Genomic DNA, 15,881 nt, shown 5'->3' with positions numbered 1-15,881 from the left:
GAGAGAGTTTTAATATATTTAACATACACTTCTGTTATCAATAAACATAATTCTGATTTTATTGAGGTATTCATTAATCCTTTTTTTAAACCTTTACTACTTTCTCAATACCCGCCTGTGTATGTGTGTGTGTGTGTGTGTGTGTGTATGAGAGAGAGAGAGTTTTAACATATTTAACAGATATGTTCTGTTATGTTATATCATTAAATTTAATTGGTCTGGTTTTGTTGAGGTATTTGTAAATCTTTCTCAATAGCCGCCTTTGTGTTTATAAGTGTGTGTGTGTGTGTGTGAGAGAGAGAGAAAGAGAGAGAGAGAGAGACATATACTTCTGTTATCAGTAAACGTAATTATTCTGATTTTATTTTTTTTTTTTAAACCTCTGTGCATGTGTGTGTATGAGTGTGAGTGTGTGAGTGTGTGTGTGTGTGTTTGTGTGAACTGTATGAACAGGGTTTCACTGTCTTAAAATGGCTTTGGGCAAGTTTGATGGACAGATGGACAGTCAGTTTGAGACAGAACCCCTTTTCAGCCAATGGGAGCAGAGGAACCCTGCTGTGGCCACAGTGACAGTTGCTGTGAGTGATTGCATCCGGACCTCCCCATGATGCTCTGGGGCCGAGTGAGACCAGTTTAAAAAAAAAAAAAGTTTCTAAAAAAAGGTGAGAGGTTGAGAGTGGGTCATTTCACTCAGCTTCCATTTACTTTGCAATCACGACTCCATCTGGTATTGTTTCTCTGAACATGTGTGACAAATGTGCTTTATATTTTATATATACTGCTTAGTTTATTTATTTATTTATTTTACATTTTATTTATAGTTTTGTTTAGATAAATAGTCGAAAAAGTGCCATCTTACTGCTGAGTTATAAATTGAATCCGGTTACTACAGTGGAACTTTTTCCCCAAAACACACAGTCTCATTTCTTTCTTATTTTTATTCTTAATTTTTAAGATAATTTTTTTATTACAGATAATTTAGAGCAAATGTTGCATCTGCAAGCTAACAGTTGTTTTTTTTTTTTTTATTTTGCAATTAAATCAATTTTATATTTTCAAAATGTTAATCTTTGCCCATAACATATAAATCTGGTTCATTTTCTGTTTTTTCAATTAAATCAAAATTTATTTTTCAAAATGTAAATATTTGCACATAACATATAAATCTGGTTCTTTTTCTTTTTCTTTTTAATAAATCAATTTTTTTTTCAAAATGTAACTATTTGCACATAAAATATAAATCTGGTTCTTTTTCTCCTATATTAAAAAATGAAATCAATTTTAATTTTCAAAATGTAAATATTTGCTATTTGCTAAATCTGGTTCGTTTTTTTAATAAATCAATTTGATATATTTAAAATGTAAATATTTGCACATTGTTTAACCAACCCTATAACACTGAGACCCTTTATGTTATGTAGAGCCAGAATGATGTCATCCATCAACATCATCATAATCATCATCATCAGCGGCAGCAGCAGCAGCCATCGAAGTCTTGATTCATGAGTGCGGTTCATTTTGAGTGCGAAAGCAATCCAATCCAATCTAAATAAAGGAAATGCTTAGCATTATGGGTCTGTCTGTTCGGATTGTGTTAGCGAGGATAATTGTAGCATGCTCAAGCTAAGCAGCAGGAGTTGTCAGTTAAAGAGAGCTGAGGTGGTGATGAGGTTCACTGCTTTGCTGAGGACATAACCCCAAATTTTTGCATTTATTTATTTTTTTGAATCAACACAGGTGCTAGAAAGCAGTCTTCTAATCTTCCAAATCATCTTTTTAATTACAGGAGTCAACTGAGTCGAGAGGTTCTTGCAGAATATCTCTTCCAGTGCTGCAGAATATTTTAATAAACAGAAAAAATCTGCCTTTCATTTTTTGTAGCAATTTTCTTGTTTCTGCCGAAACCTTCTGAAATTCTGTTTTGGTATTCTAAGACTCATTTGTACCTCACACACACACACACACACTATACAGAAACCAGGTCTGAAAATCCAATCTAGCAGAGGTGCTAACATCAACAGATTAGCTGTAACATTTACAAATTTGACCCCTTGTTTACACTAGACATCTGAAAAACTTTTCTGTCTACTTTTTTCTTTTCATTTCGAGAAAACGGCAGTCTGAGCAAACCTGAATCAAATGTACTAGAAGGAAAAGCCGGGCACAGCATAAAAGAATGACACGAATGCTCCTGGTTGCACTTACTTCCATTTTGTGCTGATTTTTAATGGCTGAATTTTGACCTGAGAATTCTTTTTTTAAACCCGGCAGAAAGCAAAAAGGTGGAGTTGGTGCTGGCCTGGAAAAGCGTAGCAGGGAAAAACGCACTGTTTATCGTTGACACTGTTAGCTTGGAGTCATCTTGTCATCTAACACATGCTAGGTTTTCTTTTTTAGTGTGTGTGTGTGTGTGTGTGTAAAAAAAAAATTCTATTTTCTTCTCTCTGCTCTCTCTGATTTTTTTGCTGATCTGTCTTTTCACTTTCAAATAGACATCACAGGGTCACCAGTACAAACTGCAAACTGGTAAAAAAAAAAGTTACATCAATTGTAAGTAGTTACACAGAGGAAGTGGAATTCAGGCTCATGACCTTCATCTGCATGTTGCCTGCTTCAGAACAGGAATCTGAAGCGCTTGATTTTCAGTTGTCCAGTTTTCTGAATCCCAGGATAGCTTCAGGTTCCTGTTCTGGGCTGTCAGGAGTGGAACATCATGTGGTCTTCTGCCGTTGTAGCTCATCCACCTCAGTGTTCTGAGATGCTGAGATCAGCATTTTATGAAATACAGTGGAACCTTCGGCATTGGAATTCAATTCGTTCTTCAATTCGAGTTGTTAAAGGTGAAAATTTGTATTGTGAAATGAATTTTCTTATAAGGAATAATGTTAATTCAGATAATCAGTTCCAGCCACCCAAAAATATTAGCAGTATTCTCAATTCGAAGCATATGTCTTGTATGGCTGCTTATAAAGAACTGACCCAAGCCAAGCATTTTCCATGTCAAGGGTCCTCACAGGAAGTCGTGCCACCAAGCTTGGGCAACAAACAGGACAGACCACCCACGCCACCAATCTGTCAACAAAAAAACACCAGAAAAATCACCTAGCTTTTGAACGCATGCCGAAGGCAACGTTAGTATCGTGGGTTGACTTTCCAAACAGCTTTCACTGAATGAAAATAAAATTGTAAAATTTCTTGCAAAATTGCAATTCTTACGGTGGAAATTTGTAAGGGAGGGCATTCGTATGCTGAGGTTCCACTGTACTCAAACCAGCCCATCTGGTACCACAAGGATGCCCCAGAGATGCCACTTTTTCTATTCTGATGTTCGATGCAAACATTAACTGAAGCTCTTTGTCTGTGTTTGCATGAGCGTATGCATTGTGCTGCTACTCCATGGTTGGTTGATTGGATAACGGCATAAATGAGCAGGTGTACAGGTGTTCCTACTGAGTGTATATGAGTATACAGTAGAGTAAATATGGCGTATAATGGATATATTACATGACTGACCTTACCAGTAGCTAAAGATAACAGCACTTGGAATGACTTACAGTCATATATACAGTATACAACCTACACAGCAGTTGTGGGTGAAAGACCGTCTTGTACGCCACCACATATTTACATCATATGGAACGTATGCGTCATTGTATGAATCGATGGATGTGTGTGGAGATCTCCAGTGAGCCCATCTGTGCTTGCTAATGTTGAACACATTTCCCATTTCTGCTCCGCAGTCCTCTGTCAATCCATTAATCACACACATCTGCTGCCTTCATCTACCATCCTCAGAGGGATCTGTGTGTGCGAGTGCTTCTGGACCTAATTTTAACACAATACATCATTAGTTCTACTTCAAGGCAGTCTCTGGATTTCCAGGGTACAGTAGCATCGACTGCATCGGTGCTATTTTAAAACCAGCATCGATAAACAAGACCAAACGAGTGTGTGAGGTTGCATCTGTCTTCTTAGCTTGTCCAAAATTTGATGTGTGGTTGCTCATATCGCTATCCTTCTCCTTTAAAATAACTTAATCTGCTGTGATAAATGATTTGTGGTGCTTGCTTGAAATTCTATTCACAGATAAGGCAGATGTGTTGAGGGGTGATGAAGGGGCAGCGCTCTTTTTCTTTGCTCATTTTGTCCTGTATTTGCTGTTTAAATCCCCCATTTTTCTTGCAATACCTCAATCCAGAGAAGTTTAATTTTACTAGAATTAGAAGTGCAATAAAATTGGATGTGAAGTCAGGAACAGCACCTTTTCAGACTTTTATAGCACACACCATTGATGAGAGGATCAGTGAGAAAGCCTAGCATAAGGCTAATATCCACAAAGCTTGCATGAGGGCTAATGGCCATATTGGTTTATTTCTTGCTAACATCTCTGAAATGTCTACAAAAGCTGGCAGCCATTTTGGTAAATCACATGCTAATATTAGAGGAGCTTCTATGAGAGCCGTTAATAATATTGAAAACCTCCTGCTAATATTTCAGAAACTTCTCCAAATGCTGGTGATATTTTGCTAAGCTTCCACAAATGCTGGTGGCTATACAGACTAGCATTTCTATCCTCATCATCATCATTATTTTTATTAATATTATTGCCACTTTTTAACACCCACGGCTGTAAAAAAAAAAACACCTGTAAGGAATAGAAAACAAAAGTAAATAAAGAAAACTAGAAAGGTTTTCAGCAGACACTTTATTCAATATATATATATATATATATATATATATATATATATATATAGCTACTCCTAATTGACACCTTCCTTTTTTCTCTCTTTGTCTTTTCTAGCTTTCCCGAATAGGACTCAATGTTGAGTGGTATTTATTTATTTTGTTGATTATTTAATCCAATTGTTTCTGTTGTCATATGTATAAAATTATGAATCATTGAAGCATTTGAATCATGTGAATCAGAATTGTGAATCACTTAATCATTTAAATCATGTGAATTAAAATTGTGAATCAGCAAATCATTTGAATCATGTGAATCAAAATTGTGAATATTTGAATCATTTGAATCATGCAAATTAAAATTGCAAATCATTTGACTCATGGGAATCAAAATTGTGAATCTTTTAAATCATGTGAATCAAAATTGTGAATCACTGGATCATTTGAATCATGTGAATCAAAACTGTGAATCATTTAAATCATTTGAAAGAGTTCATTCTTGGATATAAAAGGTATAATATAATGCTGTGCAATTACAGATTTCTGTTTTGTTTTATGTAGTTACATTCTGAAAAATTGTATTTATTATCTAACATATTTACTTATTTCTGCAATCTGCTACTTCAGTGAGTCACTGATTATAACCGCCCGCTTTATTTCTAGTGGTTAAGAGTAAAATGTAAAAGCAATTCATTTAATGGAGGAAGTGTGATTGACTCAAACCTGCCTCGAAGAGCTGTTTATCTCGGTTTATTGTCTATAAAAGAAAAAAAAAGAAAAACACACCCGTAAGTACAACTGATTATCTCACAAATGACTAAAAATGAAAAATGCGGTTTCTCAAATCCTTTAGCATTTAGAGATTTAGGAGTAGCTCTGGACACACATTTTATTGTGGATTTATTGTGTTGTAGCCAGACTCTGACTCTGAATGCTGAAAATGTAAGCAAATGTCCATTATACATACAGTATGATACCCAAAACATCCATAAATAAATAAATAAATAACATGCTGAGTGAACATGAAACATGAAAAATTCATTTCTATATTATTAAGGCACTCTTCCATAATCTTTCCGTAACGCGTAATCAGTGTCAACATCTCTTGCTTTAATACTTTAATACATTTTTTTCTATAATTTTGTGAATAAAGCGATTCATCTAAAAACAAGTTGATGAACATGAGTGGAACCTGTTGTTCAATGACAATGTTGCATGTGTGTGTCCTGTGATGAACACTGTAATTAACCCCATATGAAACTCAGTGGGACGCTTCGAACTGCCTCCCTGCCCTCCTTCATGTGTGTGTGTGTGTGTTTGACGGTGATTGATGATATTTTGAAAAAGTGAAAACGGAGGTTAGCTGTCTGAGATGCATACCAGAGAGGATGAAGGAGTCCATTGTGAGGTTTACTGCACACTCCAGGGCTTTGACCCACCCTGCTGTCTCTCTCGGTGTATGGGGTTATGGATGGTTGGATGTCTGACTTTCTATACAAGATGTGTGTTGTAGTGTGTATATGGCAGTATGGTGCCAGGAGATTATGCCAGCTTTGGTAACTGGCTGTCTGTGTGGGTTGAAATGACGTGTGTGTGTGTGTGTATGTAAGTATACACATTTCTTAATGTGGACTACCATATGCACCGTATGCTGTATGACATGTTACTGGTGTGTAACTGTGTCAGCATGCTGAGAGTGTCTTGTGAGTTGTAATCATGGGCAGGTGTTTGTGTGTATGTCCACCATTTGTCTAAAACATTCTTTGACATGATTTCAATACCCATGATAGGTGTGTGTTAGATTTTGAGTGTTAAGCCCTTTTGAATTCATTGTGACAATTAACAAACAAACAAACAAACAAACAAACAAATAAATAAATAAATAGACAAATAAAATAATATAATATAAAATAAAATAAAATAAAATAACCATTAATATCCCAATCTAAACATTCCAAAATAAAACTATAATTTAAAATAAATACAAGAATTTAAGATCAATAAGAAACTTCAAGGAACAATTCAAACATTTTTCAAATACTTTGTGTGTGCAACACAGCATGTGTAACTGTGCTCCAAATATCAGTATTCATATCTTGATTTTAGTTTCATTTTATTCAAATATATGTATTTATTTCATGATGTGGGAAAAGCCTAAACTGAGGAAAAAACCCCAGAAGGAAGAAACACCAGCACCATCACCAGGGTCGATTTATTCTGTCTATAGAAGTCATCACTAAAGTTCATAATTGTTCACAAGTAACAAAATTTAAAATCTCCCTTTCTTGCTCTCACTCTCTCTCTCTCTCTCTCCCTCTCTCTCTCTCTCTCTCTCAAATAAAGATGGTGGGCATGAATACTGAGAGGAGGAGAAAATGACACCATGCTGGAGTCCCTTTATCTGGTATCCTTTCCATGTACAGTAAAAGTTTTCATCAGCACTGATACAAAAAGCCAGTACGCATGGCTAATTTATACTGTAATAATAATTAAAAGAATTTAAAAAAATAATAATAAAAATACCACTGCTGGTTTTGGAATCCACCCAATATGCACAAGCGTGTTGCACTTATTAATTTAATTTTACAGATCACGCAATGATTTTTATTTATCATCTCACCTCCTAATCCCCTGCAATTAATTTCTGGCTTTGGTGTGTGTCGGGTTTTGTGTGTGTGTGTGTGTGTATTTGTGTACATACAGAAGATATGTCTTTCTTTGGTGTGTGTGTGTGTCTGTGTGGTTGTGCACTAAAAGCCGCTAAAAGCTTCTCCAAACTCCCTATGGTAAAGGCTTGTATTGTGTCAGTCAAACGCCAGTCAGTGAGGAAGGACACTCCAGCAGAGCCACTGACTGATGAGGAAGAACTCTCTCTCTCTTTCTCTTTCTCTCTCTGTCGCTTTTGTCTCTCACTCTATCCTGTAAGCCGTAATGTGAGGAAGTGAGAGTGGCACTCTAACCTGATGCCTCGTGTGTGGGAACGCCATTGTGCCCCAAATGCAGACAACGAGCAGGAGGAAGCAAAAGAAAAACGGGGAGAAACAGAGCAACGGAGCTAAGGTGACTCGCCCGCCCTGGCATGCTCGATAAAGCAAGTCAGCTCGTCTTACTAGGACTGAATGGAACGGATGTGTGTGAGTGTGTGTGAGAGAGAGCAAGAAACCAGTAAACAGAGTCGAGACTAAGAGATGGACACAAAAGCGTAGAGCTAATGGAGAGGTCGAGTATTAAAGAACGGGTCAACCTGAGACACACCACTGCTAAACTCAATGAATATGTCCTGTGCACTACTTAGCAATGAATGTCCTATTGATCGAGGCCACCTATTTAGATTTTTTTTTTTTTAAGACACTAGAAGCTTCCATAGAAGAGCGAAGGTGACACCTGTTAAAGCAAAATCTCTTTTTCTTTAAATATATTTTACTTTATCAAATTACACAGAAAACTATTCAATTCATTCAATTTATTTCTATAGCACTTTTAACAATGGTCATTGTCTCAAAGCAGCTTTACAGAAACAGAAAAGAAATTATAAAGTTTAAAGTTAAGCTACTATTTATCCCTAATAAGAAGCCTGAGGTGACAGTGACGAGTAAAAAAAACTCCCTGAGGTGATATGAGGAAGAAACCTTGAGAGGAACCAGGCTCAGAGGGGAAACTCATCCTCATCTGGGTGACACTGGACAGTAAATAATGTAACTGTTGATAATGTCCTTTTTACAACAGCAACCAAGAGCTCTTGAGGAACTAGTAGGTAAGTGTTATTTCTGAGTTTATTATTAATAAACTTTACTTTTGTGAATCCCACCCCCGTTGAGACAGACGTTGAAAAAAAGAATGTTTGCTGCCAGAAATCATTGTCTCATTAATTTTTTTTTTAACTGTCCTGAAATCGACTCTGGATTAATATTATTAATATGACAGGAAACCAGTCATTTCAAAGCCTGCTGATAGAAATTCATTTAAACTCGAAAAGCACGCTGAGAAATGCGCCTTCATTTATAATTGAATTACAGTTAAAAATGGAGGAGAAATAGAAAAATTAAACACTATAAAATAGATAATTAGGTAAGTCATACATATTTTTTTAAAAACAAGAACGTAAGCTAAATTAAACACAATTAACTGCATTTTTATTTTTATTTATTTATTTATTTATTTTTGGATCTATGGCCTTTATGGATCTCCTAGAAGAATAGGTTATTATGGAGGTTTTATAAATACACAGATATTAATGAAGATATTGCATGATAGATAGATAGATAGATAGATAGATAGATAGATAGATAGATAGATAGATAGATAGATAGATAGATAGATAGATAGATAGATAAACTTTATGCTCACGGTTGCTTATAGTTTTCTATTTTTTCAGCCAAATATACAGTCCTAAAAAATGATGTTGGAAAATCTTTTAGTTATTTTTGAATTAAGAAAATATCACACGGTTTTATTCTTCTTTTTTGTATAAAAATCCAATACTCTAAACATTTTATGAATTCAAATTTTCTAGGTTCTAAAAATACCACAACAACAAAACCTGATTTATTAATTAATTAATTTGTTTGTTACAAATACAGATGTTTTTAATTAAGTTTTATTTAGTTAATTAAATAGTTAGCGATGTCAGATGATCTGTTGAGGCATTAAGACCAATAATAATAATAATAATAATAATAATAATAATATATTGTCAGGTGGGTTAAAGGGATATTTGTCACCAGTCTACTATTTTTTTTTTTTAGTTAATAATTTTTTCCCCTTTTGTGTCATCAGGAGTGTCAGTGTTCTACCAGCGTAATTTCTTCTTAATAACTAGTGCCAGCTTTTTTTTTTACCTTCTTATTGAATGGTACCAGTATCCTTTTGTTCTTGTTGACTGTAGATTTTTTTTTCTTTAATTACAGTCTTACTCTTATTGGCTAATACACACCATCATCTTTTTTTTTTTTTTTTGACTTCCTCTCTTTGTGCCCCTTGTTCTTATCCCTTCTTCTTCGGTATTAAAAGTGTCTGAAAAGCCATAATCATGGCAGTTAGCCAGTCTCCAGCCTCCCTCTAACTACATACAAAATGATAGTATTAATAATAATAAATCTGGAGTGATGATAATTTGCCCCTGACATTTTCTAGCATTTTTCTTTCTGAGGATCTAGCAAAGGTGGTATAGGAATTGAAATCTGGTGTATGAGGTTTTGCTGTGTTTTGGCATCAGTGGTAGTGCACAGTTGGAAACACAGACCTACATGAGAGAGAGAGAGAGAGAGAGAGAGAGAGATTGAGTGATGAATGGCTTCTCTGTAGTTCTAGCTGTGAGGTCTCTCTGTAGACTCGTCTCAACTGTACTACGGGATGATCAGAGTCAAAGATAAACACACACACACCACACACACACACACACACACACACACACCACACACACACACACAGTGTTGTAAAGTAAGTCAGCAGTGGTGAAATAATAAACCATTCGCCTTTGATTTTTAATTCATCAATATCAAATCACTTTTAACTCGAGAACGTCCATGTCACATTCGCAATGGTGAGATTTTATATATCAGTAATATAAATGTAATATTAATAATCCCTTACTTTTTAATATTAAGCCATGTTTTCTATGGAAGGTCACATGACCAGGCATTGTATAGGCAGTGAATCACAGGGTAGGCCAACAAATACAACATGCTTTAGAGCCATAATGTAAAAAGAAAGAGTTTTAGTGTAAATGTTGTGTAGTAAATATATAAGTAATGATACTGGTGTTCTGCAGCATATACAGTACTGGAAGTTTTCAGACTTTTACATACAGCAGTATGAATGCATGTTATTAGAGTAAATATGTTCAAGTATGTTCACAATAAAATCTTTCATAAATTCTCAGGGTGAAGCTTCGTAAATATGCATGGGAATAGGGGGTGTGGCTTTAAGCAGCAAAAAAAAACCAAAAAAAAAACCAAGTGTTGAACCCGTCTATCTAATCAGTCAAGTCTATAATCTTTCTTAATAGTCGTGTACTGAGTTCCTCAGTGTGAAAATATGGATATCAGTACCGTGTGTTTGGAAAGAGATGAAACTCATGAACAATTCTCACAAAACATAAAAACAGCCCTTGATCATCTAGAGTTAAGAATCAGGAGTGTGTAAATTTTCAGCCTCATCTGTACACACTAAAGGTACAAAAGTTGTCGGGTTAAACGTCTCACCCCAGCAACAAGGATTAGTACTTGTATCTGAGAGTACCAGCTAAATATTCTAAGCTAATTTCTCCTCAGAAGAGGTTTTGGCTTGCCATTTCTACCCCGATGCACATGCACAGTGTTTTCACCCAATTAGATTTCAGGCAAGTGAATGTTCAACACGCCATCGTCCAATGACAGGTTCAGGATGGGGATCATATACCTTTACATTGATTGGCCCGGGAAATCTGATCGGTCTACCGAGCTGGTCGGAGTATTCACAAAAGGAGCTGGCTGTTATCAGAGTGGGAGGAGGGAACGGGCGATGGTGACGATGAAGGGATAAAAATGAAAGAATAAAGGAGGTTTATATCTGTGGTCTGCAATCGAGCCGACGCTTTCAGGAAGATTTGTGGGCGGTTGGAAAGGCGAGACGAGCTAAGCAGCAATCGTTCCTTAAGCGATAATGCTTTGCAAAGGCCACTTTCCCTCCCTGGTTTCACCTTGCCTTCTGTGTGTGTGTGTGTGTGTGTGTGTGTGGCTTAGTGTGTGATAGTCTGGTAGATACACTAAGAGAACAAATCAGCCTTGTAAGCAGGTAGAGCATGGATCTGGAGAGGACTGAATGCGTATTACAGATCCTGACGAAAGGAAGATGGTGTGTTTGAATATTTTTCTCCTGATTGAAATGAAATTGTTTGAAATTCTTTGTCTCTCCTGAGACCAATTAGTCAACGTGAGATGTCTTCAGTTTGTGTTTTTTGTTCTCAGTGATCAGAATAATTGGAATTCAATTGTTGAAGAGCTTGTGGCTCTCACACTTGAGAGGAGTGGCCTCCATTTGAACCTGGAAACTGCACAGAATGAGGCTCATTAAACAGGTCAAGAGGATGCACACACACTAATGTCACTAGTGTCACTAATTTATTTAATTAATACCTATCTGGTTATCTAATATCCATTTCTTTCCATTTGTGAAAGCTGGGCAAATCTGTGTTTGAAGGAATCTCTGGAATCTCAGGAAATGATCCAAATAATTATGTTCTTATTATTTAATATTTCCGATCATTTATTTACAAATTACTCCTGTTTGGTGTATATACTTTATGTATTCTTGTGTGTATTAAGATTTGACTAAGAGGCTCGAGAAAGTGCCCAGTTATTTTAATTTCACTATTTTTGTGCTTAATAAATAAATAAATAAATAAATAAATAAATAAATAAATAAATATTACAAATTTCTGGCACTTTAGCTAGACAAAACTTTGGGAGGAAAAAGAAAAGGAATGGTTTTTGAAATTCTTCCCCCAAAAGATCAGACCTTTTTAACTTTGCTGGGATTAACAAGACAAACAAAATAAAATAATACTAAATAATAAATAAAAAAATGTTCTCTCGTCTTTGTCTTGGTGTTCAAAAAAGCTGCCAGGAGGTTATGAATGTCAGGAACTTTGAGTTATTTTATTAAAATAAAAAAGCAGGCTTCATTTCTAGAGACAGTTCTCTCTCTTTTGCTGTGCTGTGCTGCATCTGCTTGAATTTGGCATTACATCATTCCTGAATGTGTTTCTCCAAGCGTATTTAACACGCTTTCCCTGTTAATGAATCTAATGAATGATCTAATGAACCTTGGACAGCAGAAGGCATGCTGAAAATGGTCAGTGAAGGGGGAAAAATGCAGATGAATCAATGAATAAAAATGTAATGAATCGAAATGAGGGGAACTGACTGGAAGTTCATAACAACCCCAGCCTTAAGTCAGCTTCAGTAATTATGACTTAAATTGTTCTTTGCTGGTTTTGTCTGATGGGTCATTTGGTGTTTGGTGTCATCTGAGAAGTGGGTGTCTTCAGGGTCTCGTATAAAAGGACTCTTTGTTAGAGCATCGTGTGTTTAGGTTTAATGCCTGTTGACAGCAAATTATATCCAAGAGGATTTAGATGTTTCAGGTTGAACAAACTGTGGTGTCTGTGTAGATATAGTGAACCAGTAGATGCTGCATAAGCTTCAGACATGGCGATGTGTCCTTGATAAAAGAGCCAAAGTTACAGTGGAACCTCAGCATACGAATGCACTCCCTTACGAATTTTCGTCTTGAGAATTTAAAATTTGGAAGAAATTTGCATAAGTTGGCATACAAACAGACCAAACTGAAGCAAACGCCAGCTAAGTTGCGCGTACTTCTGAGAGCCGTTCAAAACTTGTTTGTGTCAGTGGAAAGCCAAGCGAAAACAACCAAAGCGAGGTTATGAATTTTCTAAAGCTGTTTCAGAAGAGTCAACCCATGACGTTACCTTCGGCATGAGTTCAAAAGCTAGGTGATTTTTCGGACGTTTTTTTGTTGACAGATTGGTGGCATTTGGGATCTGTTCTATATTTAGCCCAAGCTTGGTGGCACGACTTCCTGTGAGGAGCCTTGACATGGAATGCTTGGCTTGGGTCAGTTCTTTGTAAGCAGCCATACAGTTTACATAGGCTTTGTATTGGCCATATTGCTAATAATTTTGGGTGGCTGGAACAGATTATCTGCATTTACATTATTTCTTATTGGAAAATTTATTTCACAATACAAATTTTCGCTTAAGAACTCACCTCCAGAACCAATTCAATTCCTATGCCAAGATTCCACTGTAAATGTAATCACATCTTTAGTAAGAAAGGGGTATAAGCTAATAAATGAGTGTGCTTTGCTTTACTTAAACCAGTTTTGAAGTTTGCTTTGCTCTATAGGAATAGCAATTGAATCAGATGATTTTGAAAGAAAGATCTACATTATCAGCAACCATCAGTCCTCTGGTGCAATCTCATGTTTTTTTTTTGTTTTTTTTTTGCTAATCCAAGTGAATCATTTTATAAGGCTAACTGATTATTTTGTAATGGTGCTAGCACTGCTGTATACCGTTGTACTGATTAAAGGAGCAATAAAAGTGGCCTTCTTTAGGTTAGTTTAGTATCTGGAGCATCAGGAGTTGTGGGTTTGTTTACAGGCTCAAAATGAGAAATAAATAGAACAGCCCTTCAAAGAACAACACAAACTGGTTTCAAACTGGTAACAGAAAAAGGAATGTGAGGGAGAAACAAGGAATTTACCAAATGATCCCAAACTCTTGATCAAACATTTTTCTTCAATATTCTATTTTTTCTTTTGTTAATTGTTGAACTGCAGGACACATAACGAAGAAAAAAAAATCACTAGAGTACATCACATGCATGTAACATGTACGTGACAAATAAAGGACCTTGATCCTTAAAAATGGCCACCAATTGGTTTTGATTGGATTTAGACTAAATTGCCCCTAGTGTGTGCGCATGGTGCTCTGTGATGGACTAGGGTCCCAATCCCTACTGTTGCCATGATGAAGTCCACAATTCTGAGTAAGATTAAATGGCTACTGAATGAGAGATAATAATAATAATAATAATAATAATAATAATAATAATAATAATAATAATAATAATAATAATAATAATAATAAAATATATTCATTATAAAGTAACAGTGCTCATTTAAAGTTTTAAAAAAAATAGACATGGCCTACAGCTAACCCGATTGATTAGACACTGTGTCAAGACAGAATATTAATGAGCTTCATATAGTAATATCAGAGGGTTCAGTGGCTTAGTGGTTTGCCTCACACCTCCAGGGTTGAGGGTTTGGTGCCTGCATGTACTTCTCATGCTCTGGGGGGTTTCCTCTGGGTACTCCGGTTTCCTCCAGCAGTACAAAGACATGCAGTGTAGTCAGATTGGCATTTCTAAAACTGGAGGAATGGAAGAGGACTCCAGTGGCAACCTGTGAAGCTCTGGTGAACTCCATGCCCAAGAAGGTTAAGGCAGTGCTGGAAAATAATGGTGGCCACACAAAATATTGACACTATGGGCCCAATTTGGACATTTCCACTTAGGGGTGTACTCACTGTTGTTGCCAACAGTTTAGACATTAATGGCTGTGTGTTGAGTTATTTTAAGGGGACAGCAAATTTACACTGTTACACTGTTATACAGGCTGTACACTCACTACTTTACACTGTGGCAGAGTGTCATTTCTTCAGTGTTGTCACATGAAAAGATATAATAAGATATTTACAAAAATGTGAGGGGTGTACTCACTTTTGTGAGATACTGTATATATATATACATATATATATACATATATATATATATATATATATATATATATATATATATATATATATATATATATCATCATCATCATCACACACACAGCAGTGCTTTCACCAGTAAGAAGCGATGCCTTGTTTACCTGCTTTGAGACGCTGGATGTTCGAATGCTGCAGCATATTTAATGTAAGGAAAGAAAATCGTATTCCACACTCAGATCAGTTCCGTTTAACGAACTTTCCAAGAAGTTGCCTCCTCCGTGATGACTCTACATTCCATTCGCCAAGTTTTCTCCAACCTACGTACCTTTCCTCTATCTATAGACTTGCATAAACAGCCTTCTATGTATATGACTGGCAGAAGCATTAATCACCAAATCCCACTTATGAATCACAATGAATGGGGCGACAACTTTCCTGAGCTCTGTGTAAACATTTCAGCGTTCCACCCTCCTCCACTTGATTCCAGGGCCGAGTGTGAAAACAGTCGAGTGTAAGCACGTAGTGATGAGAATGAAAGGAAGTTATATTTAAGCGTCTGTGTGGTGCTACGGTATTCAATTTAAAGGTTAGTGTGTCATCTCGTCATTACTGTGCCTTCTTCTCAATCTGTTTCAAAGGGAGAAGCTTTACGCTCATCTTCATACTATTCTCTTCGCCGGCACTGATGATGAGATGCCCTTTTTTTTCACCCTCCCTGTGTGAAAGTTACAGGCTTCGACAAAAATAACATTGGCGATGCTTGGCCATCTGTTACTGTGATTCCTCTCTCTCTCTCTCTCCCTCTCTCCCTCTCTCCCTCTCTCTCTCTCTCTCTCTTGCTTTCTAACTTATTCATTTGGCGAGTCACAATTAAAAATACCCCCCCCACTATTCCCCAAAAGCCTCTTGAGAAGTGTAG

The 15,881-nt window shown here is 36.3% G+C and overlaps 1 long non-coding RNA gene across 2 annotated transcripts in view; it reads left to right on the top strand.

Annotated features, from left to right (window-relative positions):
* The first annotated feature begins 7,544 nt into the window (after positions 1-7,544).
* LOC131354117 (uncharacterized) overlaps positions 7,545-15,881 on the top strand; it is an 84,629-nt gene continuing 76,292 nt past the window's right edge. The window contains exons 1-2 of one of the 2 annotated variants that reach the window (XR_009204703.1): positions 11,040-11,517; positions 11,631-11,740. This is a non-coding gene — a long non-coding RNA (uncharacterized LOC131354117). Of the gene's footprint in view, positions 7,744-11,039; positions 11,518-11,630; positions 11,741-15,881 lie in introns of those variants that run through there. The other variant, XR_009204704.1, reaches the window with a different exon arrangement.

This window comes from Hemibagrus wyckioides, linkage group LG06 (assembly GCF_019097595.1).
Source record: "Hemibagrus wyckioides isolate EC202008001 linkage group LG06, SWU_Hwy_1.0, whole genome shotgun sequence".
NCBI classification, from domain to species: domain Eukaryota; kingdom Metazoa; phylum Chordata; class Actinopteri; order Siluriformes; family Bagridae; genus Hemibagrus; species Hemibagrus wyckioides.
Note: the sequence above shows the minus strand (reverse complement) of the source record. Positions and strands in the feature narration are given on the sequence as shown.